The sequence below is a fragment of the Macrotis lagotis genome, chromosome 7, assembly GCF_037893015.1.
Source record: "Macrotis lagotis isolate mMagLag1 chromosome 7, bilby.v1.9.chrom.fasta, whole genome shotgun sequence".
Lineage (NCBI taxonomy): Eukaryota > Metazoa > Chordata > Mammalia > Peramelemorphia > Peramelidae > Macrotis > Macrotis lagotis.
In genome coordinates this window covers 69,065,528-69,084,571 of record NC_133664.1, presented here as the reverse complement: position 1 = coordinate 69,084,571, position 19,044 = coordinate 69,065,528, and the positions used below count along the sequence as shown (strand labels likewise).

Genomic DNA, 19,044 nt, shown 5'->3' with positions numbered 1-19,044 from the left:
CCATTGTCTTCATTTTCTCCACTCTATTCTATTAAAACTTCTTAGGAAAAAAAATGAGCTAATACCAACAATTTTTTTTTATTCCAGGTAGAATTAAGTCATTGTGTATCTTATTGTAGAAGGATTTTCAGTTTAAACCTTATGTTTAACTATTTAATAAGAAGTATTTAGTTAACCCAAAGATCTAAGAGAGCTATTTGGGGGACAAAGAGCCTTTCTATAAGTTGCTGAAATCATGGTTTCAGGTTGGTCCTTATGGGAGTTTTATAGATTTAGTAGCTAAATACCTAAAACTGTACAGCCCAGTACAGATCTATTAAAATCACATTGACACTTAGAGCATAAAATTTAGAAAATTACTTTTGAGTAAAATGGACCTAGATCTCCTGTTCTACTCCCCCCCCCCCACCTCCAGAACATGTATGGAATTTGCAGACATGAGTTTATGTAAGGAGAATGAAAAAATATACTTCCTCTCACATGTTTGACAGAGGCACGGAATGTGGATCAATACACTCCTAGAAAGTAGCAGTATCTTTGGGAAAACCAGCTCATCTATCTTGTTGGAATGCATCCTCCAACCATATCTCCATTGCTTTTCAACATACATCTGCCCAGGGTTTTCAGAAAGAGTTTTGTAATTTCATCTAAAATATCTGAGGTATAAGAGAAAAAGCAAAGACAAGAGATCTGGCTTTCATTGGCTACTCTGTCACTAACTAGCTATCTGATGTTGGGTAAAGTCCTTCACCCTTCTGGGCCTCAGTTCCTTCATCTATAAAATAAGGCCGTTGAACTAGATGGTCCCTAACACTCACTTCACTTTGATCCTATGGTCAGATAATACCAGATAATCCATTTTAACTTTCCATTTCCATTTCCAAAGTTTTATTCAGTGAACATGCTGATTCCAATTTCAAGTTCCCCCCAGGCTACATACCAGGCTGTCACATTTAAAAGTATATAAAAGTTCAAAGTGTTTTCTCTAGTTTATGAAAAAGAGATTAAACTCTTTGTGAAAGTTATACTTGGTCAACCCAGCAAAGGAAGTCTTCACCTCATGGTTATAGCTCAGACTCATAACTTTCTTGGTCAATAGGAAGGGCTCCTTCCTACCTGTATTTGGTGCTTGAGAATTAGAGCACAGGCCTTAATTATTTTAAGGATCATTAGATACTGCCTTTGATTGCCCATCTGAGTTCAGTTCAATCCAATAAACATTTAAATATTTAGCATCTGCTTTCTGTAATGTAAGACTATACTCTATACAAAAACCAAAAATAAAGTCCTTGTCCTCCAGGTGCTTACTTTCTTCTAAAAGGATACAATATTGATAAATAAATGTGAAGTATATATACAAAATAATTTTAAGAGGGAGAGAGAACTAAGTGCTGAGGGAAGCAGGAATATTAATCCTTCCATGTGATAGGCACAGCCTAAGGCAATGAAGCTACAAAGACATAACAATAACATCAGCAAGATGGTGCAGTGAACAGAGCCAAGCCCTGAAGTCAGGAAGACCTGAGTCCAAATGTGAGTGGCCCTGGAGAAGTCCCTTAGCTCTATTTGTCTCAGTTTCCATTTCTGTAAAAGGAGCTGGAGAAGGAAATGACAAACTTCCCCAGTATCTTGGTCACAAAGAATCAGACATGACTGAAAATGAATGAACAACACTAAAGCATTTGTATGGCAATTAAAGATATAAAAACTTTTAAAATATGTTATCCCATTTGATCCTCACAACATCCCTGGGGAATAGGTATCATTTTTTTTCTTATTTCTTTAAAAAATTATTTTATTCTGAACTTAAAAATAAAACAAGCATTTCTATAACAATGGATTAGGGGATAAAGATGCTTGTATATGAAACTGCAAATCTGTTATCTACAACTTGCTATATACTTTAAAAATATTTAATTAAGTTATCCTGTAATTTTTTTCTTTTTTTATGTCCCCAGCATATGAAAAAGATACTTTCTGCATCAGAGAAAGAACTGATAAATAGAAGTATGTATGGAATGATATAGATATAGCATTCTATACATTATTTATTTTGGTTTTATATTATTTTTAAATATTTATATATAATTATATTTATTCATTTGATTATATATAATTTTATATATAAATATATGTCATTCTATACATCTATTTATCAGTTCTTCCTCTAGATGCAGATAGAATCTTTCCTCATAGGTCCTTTGTAATAAATATATGTTTTTATACTATTATATTATAATAATAAAATATTTATATCATAATTGAATCATAAATTTTAAAAATAATATTATCATAATGCTATTATTTTTACAGTATTTCTTAAATTAATATAACTCTTATAAATCTATTAAAAAAATAAAAGCACCCATACACAAATCCCTCAAAACCTGTATCTTTGGGAATAATAATAATAATGGCTATTCAAGGGGCGGCTAGGTGGCTTGGGGTGGCTAGGTGGTACAGTGGATAGAGCACCGGCCTTGGAGTCAGTAGTCCCTGGGTTCAAATCCAACCTCAGACACTTAATAATTACCTAGCCGTGTGGCCCTGTGCAAGCCACTTAACCCCATTGCCTTGAAAAATCTAAAAAAAAAATGGCTACTCATGACTCTCCTTTGCTTTCTTCCTTTTTCTTATGTAGTACATTAGAAAGGGCTTGGAATTAGGAAGACAAGAGTTGAAATCCAGTCTCAGACATTTAGTTGTTTGATGCTGGGCAAGTCACTTATCCTTTGTTTGATTCAGTTTCCTTATTTGTAAAACAGGGATAGTAATAGAATCTACCTCCCAGTATTGTTGTGAATATAGATTGAGATAATATTTGTAAAGTATTTAGCATAATGGTTAAATGTAAGGACTAATTTATTTTTTTATTAAAGATTATTTTGTGATAGCATGAATGGCTAACACAGTGGGGAGGGAGGGGAGGGGGATGAAAGGAGAGCCTGTAGTGTACCATACAAACATTTTCCCAGTTTCCTGGGTAATAGTCATGAACTAAGAGTTCCAAAGTGTTCTGGGGGCTTTATTTTATGAAAGAATGCCTAACATATGGATTATGTAGGCTTAACACACTATTTCTTAGCTGCATAAAAAAGTGAGATCATTAGTTTTAGCCAGAAATGTAACATAAGAAGAATCTTGAAAGGATTGACTCCATAGGCCTAGGAGATCCAAGTCATAAAGAATTATCTAATGGATTTACTAAGAACCCCAAATCCTGATGTTATGGCTATTTGGGGGTTTTAAATTTTCATTGAAACAAAGAAGTTCTAAAAACAAAGTATTAAAGATAAGAGAGTAGTCTTAATTTAAGGATTTTAAACTAATAAAAACTTAATTTCTTACTTAGGAAAATAATCAAGTCTCTACTGAAAGAAATAAATAAGAAAGAGGGAAAAAAACCCCAGTATGTCTCAAAACTCTTAGTACAATTCTTAACATTTTATAACAGAAAGCTCCTCTAAAACTTTTGAGATACCCTATATGGGTCTATCTTGAGAGGCAATGTGATATGCAGTAATATACAGAGATGGCCTTTAGAACAGGAAGATAAAGTACATAAAATTTTCTGGTTCTCATGACATGCTCTCAACAATGGTTTTTAATCTAGGAGTTTATGAACTTGGTTTATTTTTAAATATTTTGATAACTGTCCATGGACATAATTGATCTCCTCTGCAATCCTAAGTACTTTATTCTGTGCATTTAAAACCTTGATAAGGGTTCAGAAGTTTCACCGAATTGCCAAAGAGGCCCATGACACCAGAAAGGTTAAAAATTTCTGCTCACAAGTTTTAGAAGTTGCAGATTGGTTGCTTCATTGGCAGGAGTTTTTATTAGCTAGTGGGAAACTTGGACTCCGCGTCTGGTTCCCATGGTTCTCACAGGTAAGTCTTTTGCCTTCTCTTGCCAGAATCTGGGCCCCTCATGGCCCCATGTGGGTCCCCTCTCACTCTTAACAGAATCCTTTTATGTATTGTCTTCCATCATTGTATTAGTACCTTCAGCTCTTTCCACAATGTATGAAATTTAACAAATACTCTATCTCTTGATCTTTCTACCTACCTCTCTTTCTACCGCTCTGTATCTCTGCCTCTGTCCCTCTTCAGAAGTTTAGATCTCTCAGTGACATAGAGAGCACTGAAGGACATTCTAAGTAGCATTAATGGTTTATAACCCCACCTTTCCTTCTGGCTTACCCGTCCTGCACTTTGCAGAAGCAGTGCTAAGTTTCACCCTTTGATCTGGGTCCAGCCAGAGATTGGCTTGGATTTTCCATGATAGAGTGGCTTACCCACTTGTGGATAGACTTGTGGGATAATATGGGTCACCCATAACCAAGCAGGCCTTTGGGGAGATGGGGTCAAGGGCACTCACTTAAGGTAGAACACTATGCTAAAAACATTAAACTCGTGGCCTCATCTGGTGGATGGATATGGCTCCTGAGCCAAGTGTTAGATGTCTAAGTTTTTCCATTTTTCCTTTGGAGGTAGATTTCAGTTTTACAGGCCTCTTTCCTATGCCTCAAGTTATTTGGTCATTTTTAGTCTCATCCACTCTTTGTGACTTCATTTGGAGTTTTCTTGGCAAGGATACCTGGAGCAGTTTGCCATTTCCTTTTCTAGTCCATTTTACAAATGAGGACATTGAAACAAACAGGGTAAAGTGACTTGCCAAGGTTCCCACAGCTAGTAAGTGTCCAAGGTCAGATTTGAACTCAGGAAGAGTCTTCCTGACTGTAGACCATGGCCATTGTGCCAACTACCTGCCCACTATGGCTTAGACTTTCATATAAAAGAACAGTCTGGGGAAAGACTCCAGTGGTATTGTCAGTGGTTAAAACAGAACCATCCTGTGGAATCTAGTACTGTAAAAACAAAAATAAAACATGAGGTTTCCTCAGCAGGAACCCAACACTCCATGATAGGTCACTCAGGGCTAGCCATGGCCAAAATGCATGCAAATCAGACCCCATCTTTCCAGAGCTCTGTTTGCTCCATAAAATAGGGGATGCAGATAAGGAAGGTTCAATTAGAGCCAGATGCTGTCTTACTCATGCTGGGCATGTTTTTAAACATGTTAATAGAACAATGGAGTGTTTAAAAAACCACCAAGGAAGGAGACTTTCCAATTTTAATAATATGGAAATGAACTAAATTCAGATGATAACAATATTCCACAAAGTTTTTTTTTAAAGCTAGTGCTGTTATGCTGCAAGAGGTCATGTAGAGAGGAGACCAAGGTCCAAGGCCAAACTGATAGATCTGTGACCCACACCAAGTCACAACCACCCAGAGCCATTTTCTCACATTAAAAAAATTTTTTTTCATTACTTCATTTTTTAATTTTTTCTATTCTCATTTTGTACTTTAATAAAATATACTTGTTTACAAGTAAACAAAATACCCCTCCCCCACGAATATAGATAGACTTGCTTGGGCGAAAAAGTAAAGGGGAGAGAAAAAAATTAAAATAAAAAAATAATAGTAATAATTGTAGGTATGGCCAGGTGGCGCAATGGACGAAGCACCAGCCCTGGAGCCACGAGCATCCGAGTCTATATCCAGCCTCGTAAACCCAATAATCACCCAGCCGTGTGACATGCAAGCCACCCAATCCCCACTGCCCTGCAAAAACCAAAAAGAAGAAAAAAAAAGACCCAAAATAAAAATAAAATAGTAATAATAGTAGGGGTGGCTGGGTGGCAGACAGAGCGTTGGCTCTTGAGCCAGGAGCACCTGGGTCCAAATCTGGCCCCAGACACCCAAAGATCACCCTGCTATGTGGCCCCAGGCAGGCCACCCAGCCCCACTTGCCCTGCACCCTCCCCCAAACAATAATAACAAAAAATGTGCTTCAGTCTTTGTTCCAACACCAACAACTCTGTCGTGGGTGGATCTCATTCTTATGATAAGTCCATCATAAAAGTTACTTCCATATTTTTCCAACGTTGCCATTGCTGATCACAACTCCCTCCTTTCTTATTTCTCCACTACCATGTACTATATTTTCTCTCTCCTTTCACTCTGACTCTGCTGTAGGGTCGCTGAGTGGCGCAGCAGACAGATCCCTGGTCCTGGGGCCAAGAAGCCCTGAGCCCCCATACCACCCCTTAGGCCCAGAATCCACCTGGCCCTATGGTCCTGGGCAGGCCTTCCAATCCCAGCCCCTTGCATGAAGTAAGAAAGAAAATGTGTTATATCTGACCACTGTCCCCTCCATGGTCCATCCTCTCCTCCTTTATTCACATCCCCACCCCTTCCCCCCGCTCCCCCCTCCTTCTTACTCCAGATGTCTATACCCCATTGAGTATATTTGCTGTTTCCTCTCCTAGCCATCTCTGATGAGAGCAAAGGTTCCCTCATTTCCCCTTGCCTCCCCCCTTCCATATCATTGCAATAGCTCATTGTAATAAAAAAAATTCTTATTATGTGAAATATCTTGGACTATTCCCCCTCTCCTTTTTCTTTCTCCCATTCCATTTACCTTTTTTTCTATTGACTCCATTTTTACACCATATTTTATCTTTGAATTCAGCTTTCTCCTGTGCTTCAACTATAAAAGCTCCCTCTACCTGCTCTATTAACTGAGATGGTTCATATGAATATTATCAGTATCATTTTTCTATACATGCAGTTCATCCTCATTAAGTCCCTCATATTTCCCCCCTCTCCTCCAATCTCCATGCTTCACCTGAGTCTTGTATCTGAAGATCAAACCTTCTGTTCAGCTCTGGCCATTCCAAAAGGAACCTTTGAAATTCCCCTGGTTCATTGAAAGTCCATCTTTTTCCCTGGAAGAGGACATTCAGCCTTGCTGGGTAGTTCATTCTTGGCTGCATTCTAAGCTCTTTTGCCTTCCAGTATATTGTATTCCAAGCCCTACAAGCTTCCAATGTAGTTGCTGCTAAGTCCTGTGTGATCCTGACTGCAGCTCCACGATATTTGAACTGTGTCCTTCTGGCTGCTTGTAATATTTTCTCTTTGACTTGGGAGTTCTGGAACTTGGCTATAATATTCCTGGGGGTTTGTTTTTTGGGATCTCTTTCTCGGGGGGATCGGTGGATTCTCTCCATTTCTATTTTGCCCTCTGCTTCTAGAATATCAGGGCAATTTTCCTGTAGTAATTCTTTGAAAATGATGTCAAGGCTCTTTTCCTGATCATGACTTTCAGGTATTCCAATAATTTTCAAATTATCTTTCCTAAGTCTGTTTTCCATATCAGTTGTTTTTTCAATGAGATATTTCACATTTTCTTCTAATTTTTCATTTTTTTGGTTTTGAAGTATTGATTCCTGATTTCTGTAAATTCATCAATCTCCCTGAATTCTATTCTTTGTCTGAAGGATTTGTTCTCCTCAGAGAGTTTTCTTATCTCTTTTTCCATCTGGCCAATTTTGCTTTTTAAAGCATTCTTCTCCTCAATAACTTTTTGAACTGTTTTATCCATTTGACCTAAGCTGGTTTTTAGCATGCTATTTTCTTCAGCAATTCTTTGGATTTCCTTGACTAAGCTGCTGACTTCATTTTCATGTTTTTCCTGCATCTCTCTCCTTTCTTTTCCCAGTTTTTCTTCCAATTCCCTCATTTGATTTTCAAAGTCTTTTTTGAGCTCTATCATAGCCTGAGCCCAATTTCTGTTTTTCTTGGAGTCTTTAGATGCAGGAGCTTGTGCTTTCTCATCTTCAGACTGAGTATTTTGATCCTTCTTGGGCTCATTTGCAAAATATTTCTCAATGGTCTTCCTCTTGTTTCTTTGCTTGTTCATTTTCCCAGCCTAAGCCTGTTTTTTGGAGTGCTTCCTGAGCTTTTGGGACACTCCCACAAGGGTCTCAGTGTGTGAGGTTCTGTCCTCCCTCCTGGTCTGTGAATGACCATAAGCTCCCCCCTCTGCCATGGAGCCGAGGTGGGGGGGGCTGTTGTTCTATGGGAGGGCCTAGACTGTGATCAGGATCTGAATGTGGTCATAGCCCCAGAGTCCTGTTCCAGGGGCAGATGACAGCTCCACAGTCTCTCTCTCTTCACTCCCCTCCCTCAGCTCAATGGGCTCATGCCCTGGGGGCTCCTGCTTACCGGCTCTGCCTGCTTCTGTTTCCGGAGGTCTGGGCTGCAGAAAGACCAGGCTGCTAGCTGTGTGCCCTGAGGGCTGGGCTCCACGTGCTGGCTCTGGCAGAGGTCCCCTGCTGTTCCCCCACTTTGTGTCCGGTGCATCCCGGGGTGCAGCTCAGGAGACTCCCCCGCTGCTGTTAGACGTGGCTCCCAGCACCCTGGGGCTGCCTCCAGGAGGCTGAAGTTCTTTGGCTCTGGCGGGCCGCCCCTCCAACCCCGGGGAGCAGAGCCTTTCTGCTCTTTTCCAGGTTACCTTGAGTAGGAGAACTGCATCACTGGGTCCCTTTGTGGGTTTTGTCTCTCGAAAGTTTAGTTAGAGTCCTTAGTTTATGAGTTTTTATCAGAGAGCTCCTAGGACTCATCCCTTCATGTCGCCATCTTGGCTCCGCCCTCTCACATTAAAAATTAACAGAATAGTCTACAAACCATATCATGGGCAAGTGAAGGGCAAGTAAAGCTTAAACACTATATGACTATTAGATTCAGTCATCATTCTTATGAACATTACAGTCAGCTACTGTAGGAATATCACCCACCTGAGGAGAGGGATAATGGGACTGACTTTTTTTTCTTCCATTCTACTATGCATTTCTCATGTCAAAGGTACAGAGGTCATATTAGACTGATTCAACCCTATTGATGGCGATGGTTGGTAGAGTGCTTACCTTTGAAGCCAATGAGTCCTAGGTTCAAATCACCTTAGACATAAACTGTGTGGACAGGTTAGTCACTAAGTTTTAATATCTGCCTTCCAGGTTATTTGAAGATTCAAATCAATCATGGGGATCTAAAAATTTTAAATCTTGTTTATTGTTATGTTTATTGTTATCACCATTATCAAATATCAATCTCCCATTATGTGCTATGTGTTGTAAGTTCACTTTGCCATCAAAACTGAACCTTCCCAGAGGTCCTCCAGAGTGAATAGATCAAAGATAAAGATGCAAATAATGTAACTGAGAGCATTTGGCCCCATCCTTGGTCAAATGAATCCGGGGAAAAAGTTTCAAAGTGCCAGATGTCTCAATGCCAAATTTTATTCCTCAATACTGACTAGGGTTGGACTCTCAAGAGACATTTAATAAGGGTTTGCTGATTCAGTGAATTAAAATCTTCAGCACTCCCATTGCTGAAACTAACCCGAAATCAGATAAGAGTAGACAAGGGATCTTTTGCCAGAGATGTTAGGGAAACGTTCATAAAATTAAAGTTATCTTTCTTTCCTCACCAGATTAAAGATTCCCACTGAGTAAAGAGCATGGTTAAAAACAAAAACATCATGGCCAGCCTTCAAATGAGATGCCATTTTTATTATGGATGGAGAACAATTATTTTCCAAGGGATGTTTTAGGGTCTTGCTTTAATTGGTCAAATATATTTCCAAATTTCAATTTGCAAAAAAGTCATGCAATCTATTTCCTTGACCTCTGACATATTTGCTCATTTAAACAAGACAACCAATGAGTTGAACAGTTTGATGAAATGGAATACTGTGAAAATATTAAGAATGACATTCTCAGTGGGGATCTCTTCATGAGTTCTCAGAACTTTGTAACATTAGGATACTTTAATGGGTCCAAAATCTCATTCATGGGTGCACTCTGTTCATTAGCACAGATTGCAACTCCCTTTCCCCCAATGCTTTCTCCTTCTGTGCAACTATGGTTTACATTCTGCCATTGGTCTACAAAAGAGGATTCATTCATCCAGTATGAAGGAAGGCCTTCTTTTTGATAAGGCATTCTTAACTTTTTGTATGTCTATTATGGACCCCTTTTGCAGACTAGATCTTTCGAAATTGTGCAGTACCTGTCCTCAAGAAGCTTATGTTTTATTTGGGTAAAATGTAAGTCAGTACAGAATGTATATAAAATTTATATTTATAGTTAAATTTCTGGGAAAAGAGAAAGACACTAGCAAATGATAAGGAATAACAGAAAGTTGACCTAGAACCATCAATTTAACTTTTGGCCCAGAATAGATTATATTACTGGAAGAATTTGAGACTCTGGAGTCAAATTCCTCCTTTGACACTTGTTAGTTCTGTGACTTTAGATAAGACTTCCTAGTCCTCCATTTCTTTTTAATAAATTATATGAATTGAGTCATATTCCTGTTGATAATCATGCTATAAATGAAACCAAAAGATAAAAGGAAGTTAAGCTAAATCATGGGATGGCTCACAGACTTATAGAAAAGCCAAGAAAGAAGTTAACTGAGCTGTTTTTATCCTGTTTCCAAAAACAATGAGATCATCATTTCATATGCTACTTGTTCATCTTGCCTTGCAGTGTTCATGATGAGGGTACATTGATGATTTACATATCGACATCTGCTGCAGAAGATGAGATGGTAAAGAAATTTTGTGAGACATTTGACAGGAGCCTCCAAATTAAGTCATCATAGATGCTGATATTCAGTGTTTTCCCTATGCATATGGATACTGGGAGGACAAAAATAATGTTAGAAATTATGGTTCTACATTAAGAAATGATAGAGACCAGGGGCTCATCAAATGCTCAGATTAAGCAATTGAATAATTATCACAGAAAAATTGAATTAAACAAATCAAGACTGGTAAGAAATGACTGATTATAAATTGAAGCCATTTTCCTATCAGCTATCTGTCTTCTAGTAAAAGTAAAATGAACAGAATGACAAATTAGAAGAAAGAATAATGTTTGTCCTTCATTCTCGAAGAAGTCCATGACATCAGGGAGGTGATGCTATGTCAAGCAGGTGGACTGGATTTGAGTGAGGGGTTGCTGTGCCAAGTCACCAGCCTCATTTTCTCCTCCAGAGTCATCTGGGTCCAGTGGCTAAATATGACTCAGGATGACAGGTGATGGCCCTGGATGGGAAGCAATCATGGTTAAATGACTTTCCCAAGGTCACACAGCTAATAAATGTCTGATTGGATTCATACTCCTGTGTTCCTGATTCCAAGTCAGTGCTCTATCCACTGAGCCATTACACACCTATTACATCTCCATTCTGACCTATTTAAACAAGCTTGATGTTGAAAATAGGAAATGGAGAAAATAAAAGACATTGATTTTGATAATCATCATTTTCTACAGATATTTAACCAACATAAAACAATCACTACAACGAAGAGGCCAAAAGAGACCAGGAATTTTTTTAGTGAGCCAACTTTCTTGCCAAAAGGAGAGATGACAGTGAAAGATTAATCTTATTTAGAATATATAATTTTCAAAATATTACAAAGGATGATGGTGAAAGATAGCAATAACACCTCACAACACAGTGAAGAACTATGGGAGGAGAAAGAACTTTGCAGAAATTTGGTGTGAGAACAAAGCCAGATCATGCCAGAGGGATTTATCAGTGAGGCAGAAGGACAACAATTAGATGAGTAATGGAGCAGACCTGCCAGTGATTCTATATGAAACAATTTGTAGAAGAAAATTCATAAGGGAGAAACTCTCTCCCTCCTATTTTTTTTTGGAAATTTGAATAGTTCTGTAATTTATGTGATTACCCTCCCAACATACATCTTCCCTATATCTTCTCAGTTTATTTGATTCTTATGCATTCCTTCTTACAAATTTTCCACAGAGAGTTCATGCAACATGTTAGGGTCATTCCTCTCATTTTATTTATTGTATATGGGTTCAATTTCAGTCTGTTCCATTCAATGTGGATTTATTTAATAGTTATTAACTGTCTGGCTGTGTTAGGTGCTAAGAATACAACAACAAAAATAAAAAAGTATCTGCCTTCAAGCATGAAGAAAGTAACAGTACAACATGTATACAGATAAATGAATAATACTACAAAATTGATATAAGGTAAATTTCTTGGGAGATCAGGCCCAATCACTAATAATCAAGGAAATCAGGAAGGTCTCTGCACTTGAGTTGAAGCTTGAAGTGGTGACTTCAAGGGAGTCCAGAGGCAAGAGGAGGGATGTAGTGTCTGGACAATGTAGGCCAGCCAGTTTGACTAGAATGTAGACTACATTAGTATTTTTCTGGAAAGGTAGGTTAGAGACTAATTGTGAAGGATTTTAAATGCCAAAAAGAGAAGCTAAGAGAGGTTTTTTCCCCCTAGAGACAATAGGGAGTCACAGAGGTTTCTTTAGCGGGGTAATGAGCTAGACCATTGACTTTTCTCATCATAGATCATCTATTAAGGCATACTTACATTACTTATCTTGTGCATTTCTTGGTTGGCAAGGTGTTGCAACCTCCTCACATCCATCTTGTAGCTTTTTATCACTCTTTGGATGACCCTTCACTTTCATTCTTCCGAGACTGTGGACCTTAATAAATAGGAGGTACAACTCTAATTTCAGATCTAAACCTGAGAAAATGCAGAGTCTTCAAAGAGCATCAAAAGAAGGACATCTCTACTACAAGACAAGAATGATCCCTGACAACATCACCAGAGCTTTGCAGGAGGTGAAATGTCCAAGGAATATGTCCCTGGGGAAAATGAACAAAAGGGTCCTGCTGTTTTCTTAAGATACTTCAAAGATCAATGGCTTCCCAATATAGAAGTTCTTTCCTCACTACCATCTTACCCCATGTAGATGACAAGCATAGAAGAGGGTCTTTAAGCATTGCTGTGGCTATATTTACTGGGCCAACTTGAACTTACTCAGACTTGGGTAGTCAGGTTCATCAACCAGTCAATCAGTCAGTCAATACAAACTCTAGATTTGGATTCAGAGATTCTTTGTGTCTGAATCTTGAGTTTATCTCAATGCCCACATCTATAAAAAGAGGTAAGGGCTAATTAGATTATTTCTAAGACTGTGGCTCTAAATCTATAATTTGAGGACAGTGTAGTTTAGGAGTTCTTAATCTGGGCTGCATGGGTTCATGAATAGATTTCAGAAAAAAAATTCAGAAAAAAATATGTATATATTTACAAATATATTTGTGTGCATGTGCATTTTTTATATAAACACATATTAAAAATACACACATACTCATATATATATATATATATATATGTATATATCTCTAACTGAAATTGAGCATTTTCTTCAATTATTGAAAAAATCCATAGGCTTCAAAAGACTGCCAAAGGGGTCCAGGATACCAAAAAAGTTTATCATTGCCTCATACTCAAGATAGGATAATGACTATCTCTCAGTGTACAAAAACAGAAAGCAAACTGTGAATGGCCTTCTATTGAGTGAGAAGAATGTGCTGAGAAATACTAAGACATTCTAAAAAGGGAAAACTTCCTCTCTAAGGGAAAATTTGTTTCTCAGACAGTCTTAAGAGAAGGCAGGTGGAAGACCCCTTGGTCATGAAAACACCTCTTCTGCCCCCCACCCACCCCTTCATGATTCAACTGGAAACCTTTGGGGCAGCTGACTAGGAGAAACAAAGCAAATTCAGACAAGAAGAGAGAGCCGGAGAGGTTGGTAATGGAACGCAGGCAGCTCAGAAATGGAGACACCAGCTGTTGCAATCTCATTTGATGGCCAGAGGCATTCAGCATGATTAAACAGGACTATTTGAGGCAAGTGACTCTCTAGTTTGTATTTCACAAGGCCTTTTATTGATGGAGAGTTTTGCTCCCCCCTTCATTGCAGCTGCAGGCTTCCCAGAATTAAAGGTACAGTCTCTACTGGACTTTCATTGAAAAGGAGAACCTGGCAGGAATCCCCCCTTTCTCTTCTGACTGGCCTGACTGGGCCTTTCAGCCCTAAAGTACAATGGTCCATGACCCTAGTAGCCTGCCGGGAGCCTGAGGGTTGCACCTGCAAAATATGAGAGTCACTGCAGCTGGAGGAATGTCTGACTACCCTGAGGACAGCTGATGGACATTGAAATTAGCTTATTTACAAGGTCTCTCCATTCTTGACCTTTTTTTGTCTCTGTTTAGACCAATCCCTCCCATGTTTATTGGCATAATTCAAATCCAGTCTACCCAGGCTAATTTCTCCCTTTTCTGAGGTCCTATCTCAGGTGGTGTTAGACTGGCTTGCCCTCAGATCTGCTTAAATGAAGAATACTTTGAGATTAGTACCCTGTTGAACCACTCAAATCATTCTAAATTTTCAATTTTTGAGAGATGATAGGACCACTTAAGTAATTCTAAATTTTCAATTTTTGAGAGATGATGAGATTATAGGTTTAAAGCTGAAAGGGACCTTGGAGATTATCTACCCCAACCACTTTTTTTTAGGTTTTTTTTTTTTTTGCAAGGCAAATGGGGTTAAGTGTCTTGCCCAAGGCTACACAGCTAGGTAATTATTAAGTGTCTGAGACCGGATTTGAACCCTGGTACTCCTGACTCCAGGGCCAGTGCTTTATCCACTGCACCACCTAGCTGCCCCATGCCCCAACCACTTTTAAGGAAATTGGAAACCTAGAAAAACTAAGTCATTTACTCAAGGTCACACAGGCAGTAATCAAATTAGAATTTGAATCCAGGCTCTCTGGTGTGGCTTTCCATTGTACTATATGGCAGGATGATTCTGAAATGGTGTTCCCAGCCTCAGATTTTGGCTTAACCTTCCCCCCCCACAGATAGTCAATGTAAACTAAAGCCCTAATTCAAAATCTTTCTGAATTAGATTTTGATGTACTTGATTCTTCTCCAATGGAAGGACAATGGCCTCCCATGTGTAGACAATTCAAAGCCTGGAACCAGTTGTTTAGGTTTTTTGTTTGTTCTTCAGGGCAGGGCAGATTTGAAACCTGCCAAAGGTTGGGCTTTGGAAACAAGAAATGATCTGAATAGCAGCTACTGTTCCTCTCTCTCTTTGATGAGGTGTAGGAAACAACAATCCCAAGACTACAACAGAACTTAGTGGGAAAGAATGAAGTTCTCCATGGCCCTTCCCACTGACATCTCATGGCAGGTTCAATCCTCACAATGAAAGCCAAAGCCACTCACCTGAGCTAATTAACTTTTCCTTTTGTTATTCACAGAAAGAATTCAGGCACTATTAGTCAGAGGGACTTGGGTGTTACTTCTTTAGAATTTGGGCTTGTAAATAGATGTTGATCTTAGGAAAAAAACACTGGAAAAAATTTCCAAGAGTCTTTTTTGTATTTTATTCCCCTTTCTGTTTGCTATTAGAGACAGGAGTTTCCTGTCTTGGGGAAAAAGTGAAATAACAAATTCATCTTCAGACATTAAAAATATGTACACAATGAATTCAAATCATGAGCACCTGAACTGCTCCCAAAGGACCCAAGGGGGGGAAAAAGGCATTTTTAGTGTAATTCTTTTTTTTTCTGGAGAGATGATGATTCATTGGAAGATTTTCCCAGCATTTCCAAAGCATTTATATGGCCCATTAAATGTTTCAAAGCATTTTACAAATGTTAGCTCATGTGAGCCTTAGAGTCATCCTGGAAAGTGGATATAGCAGGTGGACAAATCCTGATCTTGCCCACAAAGACAATAAGCCTCAAAAAAGGCTAAAAGCATAGACCAATATCACACAGCTAGTGAGTGCAAGTCAGAGATGGGATTCAAACCCAGCTCTTCCTGACCCCAAGCCATCACTACTTCCTCTACCCACACCACTCTCTGTCAATCAGTAGCACTTACTAGATGACACTGAATCAATCCTTTTGACTGTGCAAAGCTTCCTCTTTGGAATTGAAAGCATTGGGTGGACATCAGTGGATTTCATCTAAATCCTTTCCAAACCTTTCTCATTAGACTGTGAGCTCCTCAAGAGGAGGGACTGTCTTTTGCCGTTTTTCCCCTCCTCTCCCCTGTAGGCATAAAGCCTACAACAGCACATGGTAGAAGTTTAATAGATATCTGAAAGATGCAGTGGTTAGAGCTCTTGACTTAGAGCCTCAGGAAGGCCTGTCTTCAAATTCAACCTCCAGACACGTAGTAGCTTCACTCAGTTTCCCAGTTTTCTCATCTGTAAAATAAATAGGAGAAAGAAATGTCAAAGCACTCCAGTATCTTTGCCCCGAGTGGGTCACAAAGAGTCAGATCGACTGAACAATAACAACAATAATTGTCTAGTCATTGGATGAATGACCTTTGGTCTTGATGGAGAAAAGAATCATCATAGTACTAAGCCTTTGTCTCTCACTTAAAATGACAGGTTCTGGGGTGGTGTGTGTGTGTGTGTGTGTGTGTGTGTGTGTGTGTGTGTGTGTCTTCCTCCCTCTATAATGCACGGTGGTTTTGCATCTGGACTTGGCCTAGAATCATTTAAGTCATCAGATCCATGTCAAACTGGGGACCAATGTGGCAAAGATCATCAATATCACATAATTTGTGGTCTCCCTTTCTTGGGAAATATTTGTGGTTACACCTTGAAAATTCAACAAGTTGTTAAACCACACAAAAAGTGTAACCAAATTTCTAGTTCTGCTTTTAAATTGGATTCAGCTAGATGGTTCTGGTCAAATCCAAAATATAATCTGTGCCAAATCCACATAAACTCTAACCAACATGATGGTCTGATGAGAACCACATTAACCAAACCCAGTCTGGCAACTTTTTTTCAAGGATAAGATTCCATACAACTCTGTCAAATATCTATTCTTGCTACAATAATGCATGGAAAGGGTACAACTTATCACTAAAGAAAGAAAAGATACCGTCCCCTTTGATTTTTAAGGTAGATTATGATCATTGGACATTTGTTTCAGCATCCAATGAGGAGATTCTAAGTTCTTAGAGTCCCTTAAGCAGTGGAATCATTTTATATTTGTAATTCAATCTCCTCATATGTAAAAACTCGTACCTCACTGAGTAGCTGAGTGTGACTCAAAAATGAGATTGTGTTTGTAAAGTGTGTGTTATGTCTGTGTGTGTGTGTGTGTGTGTGTGTGTGTGTGTGTGTGTTGTTTTGCATCTAGACTTGGTCTAGAGTCATTTAAGTTAGCAGATATGTGTCAAACTTGGGACCAACGTGGTAAGATTTTCCATCTGCAACTCTGCTTGTTTACTCCTTCAACCAGTATCATACTTCATCCTAGATCAACCGATCCCCGGAAATCTCGTCACTGTGCTAACTGACTCAACTTTTGACAATCAACACCTTCTCAAAGCTCCCAGTTGTCTCACCCCTCTGATATGAAGTCTAGAGGGGCTGGGTCACTTAACTTCCTTTATAGAGACTTAGATCAGCACTTACCAGGTAATTCTTTATCTTCATCTACTTTCTGTTTGATTCGGACTCCTCAGAACATCTTGCTCCTCACCCCCACCTTTTCAACTCTGTTTTGTGTGTTGTCTTCTTCCCTTAGATTATAAGCTTCTTGAAGGCAGGGCTGTCTTTTTGAGAGGAAATAATTATTTTTTCTCTCTTAAATTAAAAATCAATTGTTGGGGTAGCTAGGTGGCACAGTGGATAGAGCACAGGCCCTGAAGTCGGGAGGACCTGAGTTCAAATCCAACCTCAAACACTTAATAATTACCTAGCTGTGTGGCCTTGGGCAAGTCACTTAATCCCATTGCCTTGCAAAAAAAAACAACAAAAAAAATCAGTTGTTGAATGGGAACCAAGGTTTTTGCCCTTTTCTACTTACTCATTCAGAAATCAGTCCTTGCAGGTTATTGAGGTAGCCAAAGGGCAGATAATGAAAGGGACAGCTCTGATCTGTTCAAAAGGTAAAGAAATGTTACTTTAGGTGAATTGATGGATTTTTGGCCCATTGTGTTTCACTCAGAGGGTTTTGAGAAAATGAGGATTCTTCCTTTTGTTTAGATTACCCTAGATAGTGTGATATGGATAGAGAGAAATTTCTTTGACCAAGACTTGAGTGATTAGTCACAGTCCCTAGCTCCTCATTATCATAAACCCACCTCTCATTATAATATTCATTCTTCTCATTAATTGTTAACTAGTCAGTCAGAATTGACTGACACATAAGGAATGCACACTTTTTCATATAAGTTTTGTGTGGGTTCCATGAGGGGATTTTGGCTTTTGAGAGTGTTACTGATGTTTTATTAATTAAATGCTAGTATGATTAATAAAATGACTGACTACCCAGAGATATTTTCTTTTTTCTTATTTGTATCCTCAGTATTTTGCAGTGTTAAGAAACGAGTAGAAATTAATACCTGCTTATTGAATTGAACTGAGCTTAAAATATTATATAAATTTCAGCTATTCAAGTTAACAATTACAAATTGATTTGTTTGATAACAATGAACATTATGGTAATGTAATTTTGAAAATCAGTCTTTTTTATCAGCACAAGACTAAAGAAATCAGAGTAAGCTTCAGAAGAATTCAATATTATGTTTATTGAACATGTCAACATAACTGATATGGAAATATGTTTTATACGATTATGTAAAATGTAAAATGCTATATCAAATTATATATATATATTATAATATACATAAAACATATAAATAAAAACATAAATAAAACATTTTATATATATATATATATATATATATATATATAAAACATATATGCTGTATAAATTGCTTACCATCTTAGAGAGTGAGGAGGGAGAAAATTTGGAACTCAAAATTTTAAAAAAGTAAATGTTAAATGTTGTGTGATGATCAAATGATTAACTTAGTCCTTCTCAGCAATATAATGATTCAAGATAATTCCAAAAGATTCATGATGGAAAATATTATCCAAATCCAGAGAAAGAACTGATGGAATCTGAATGAAGACTGAAGCACACTATTTTCACTTTCTTTGTTTTTTTCATGTTCCTCCCCCTTTTTGGTCTATTTCTTCTTTCAAAACCTAATACAGAAATGTTTTACTTGATTGCACAATATAAGCTATATCAAATTGCTTACATCTTAGGGTGGGATCAAGTGAGGGAGGGAGGGAGATCATTTAGAACTCAAAATTTTATTTAAAAAAGAGAATATTAAAATTGTCTTTAAATACACTTAGAAAAAATAAAATATTATTTTGAAAATGAATTTAAAAAATTTTCTTTACATGTAATTGGAAAAATACAATTTTTTTTAAAAAGAGAACTGGCAT

General features: G+C 38.1%; 1 long non-coding RNA gene across 2 annotated transcripts in view; it reads left to right on the top strand.

Moving 5' to 3' along the window:
* The window catches only part of LOC141492612 (uncharacterized), a 154,629-nt gene that overhangs the window by 123,103 nt on the left and 12,482 nt on the right, over positions 1–19,044 (top strand). Inside the window, exon 5 of one of the 2 annotated variants that reach the window (XR_012469979.1) lies at positions 12,430–18,302. The exons of the other annotated variant lie outside the window; for it this stretch is intronic. This is a non-coding gene — a long non-coding RNA (uncharacterized LOC141492612). Of the gene's footprint in view, positions 1–12,429; positions 18,303–19,044 lie in introns of those variants that run through there. 2 annotated transcript variants of the gene reach the window in all.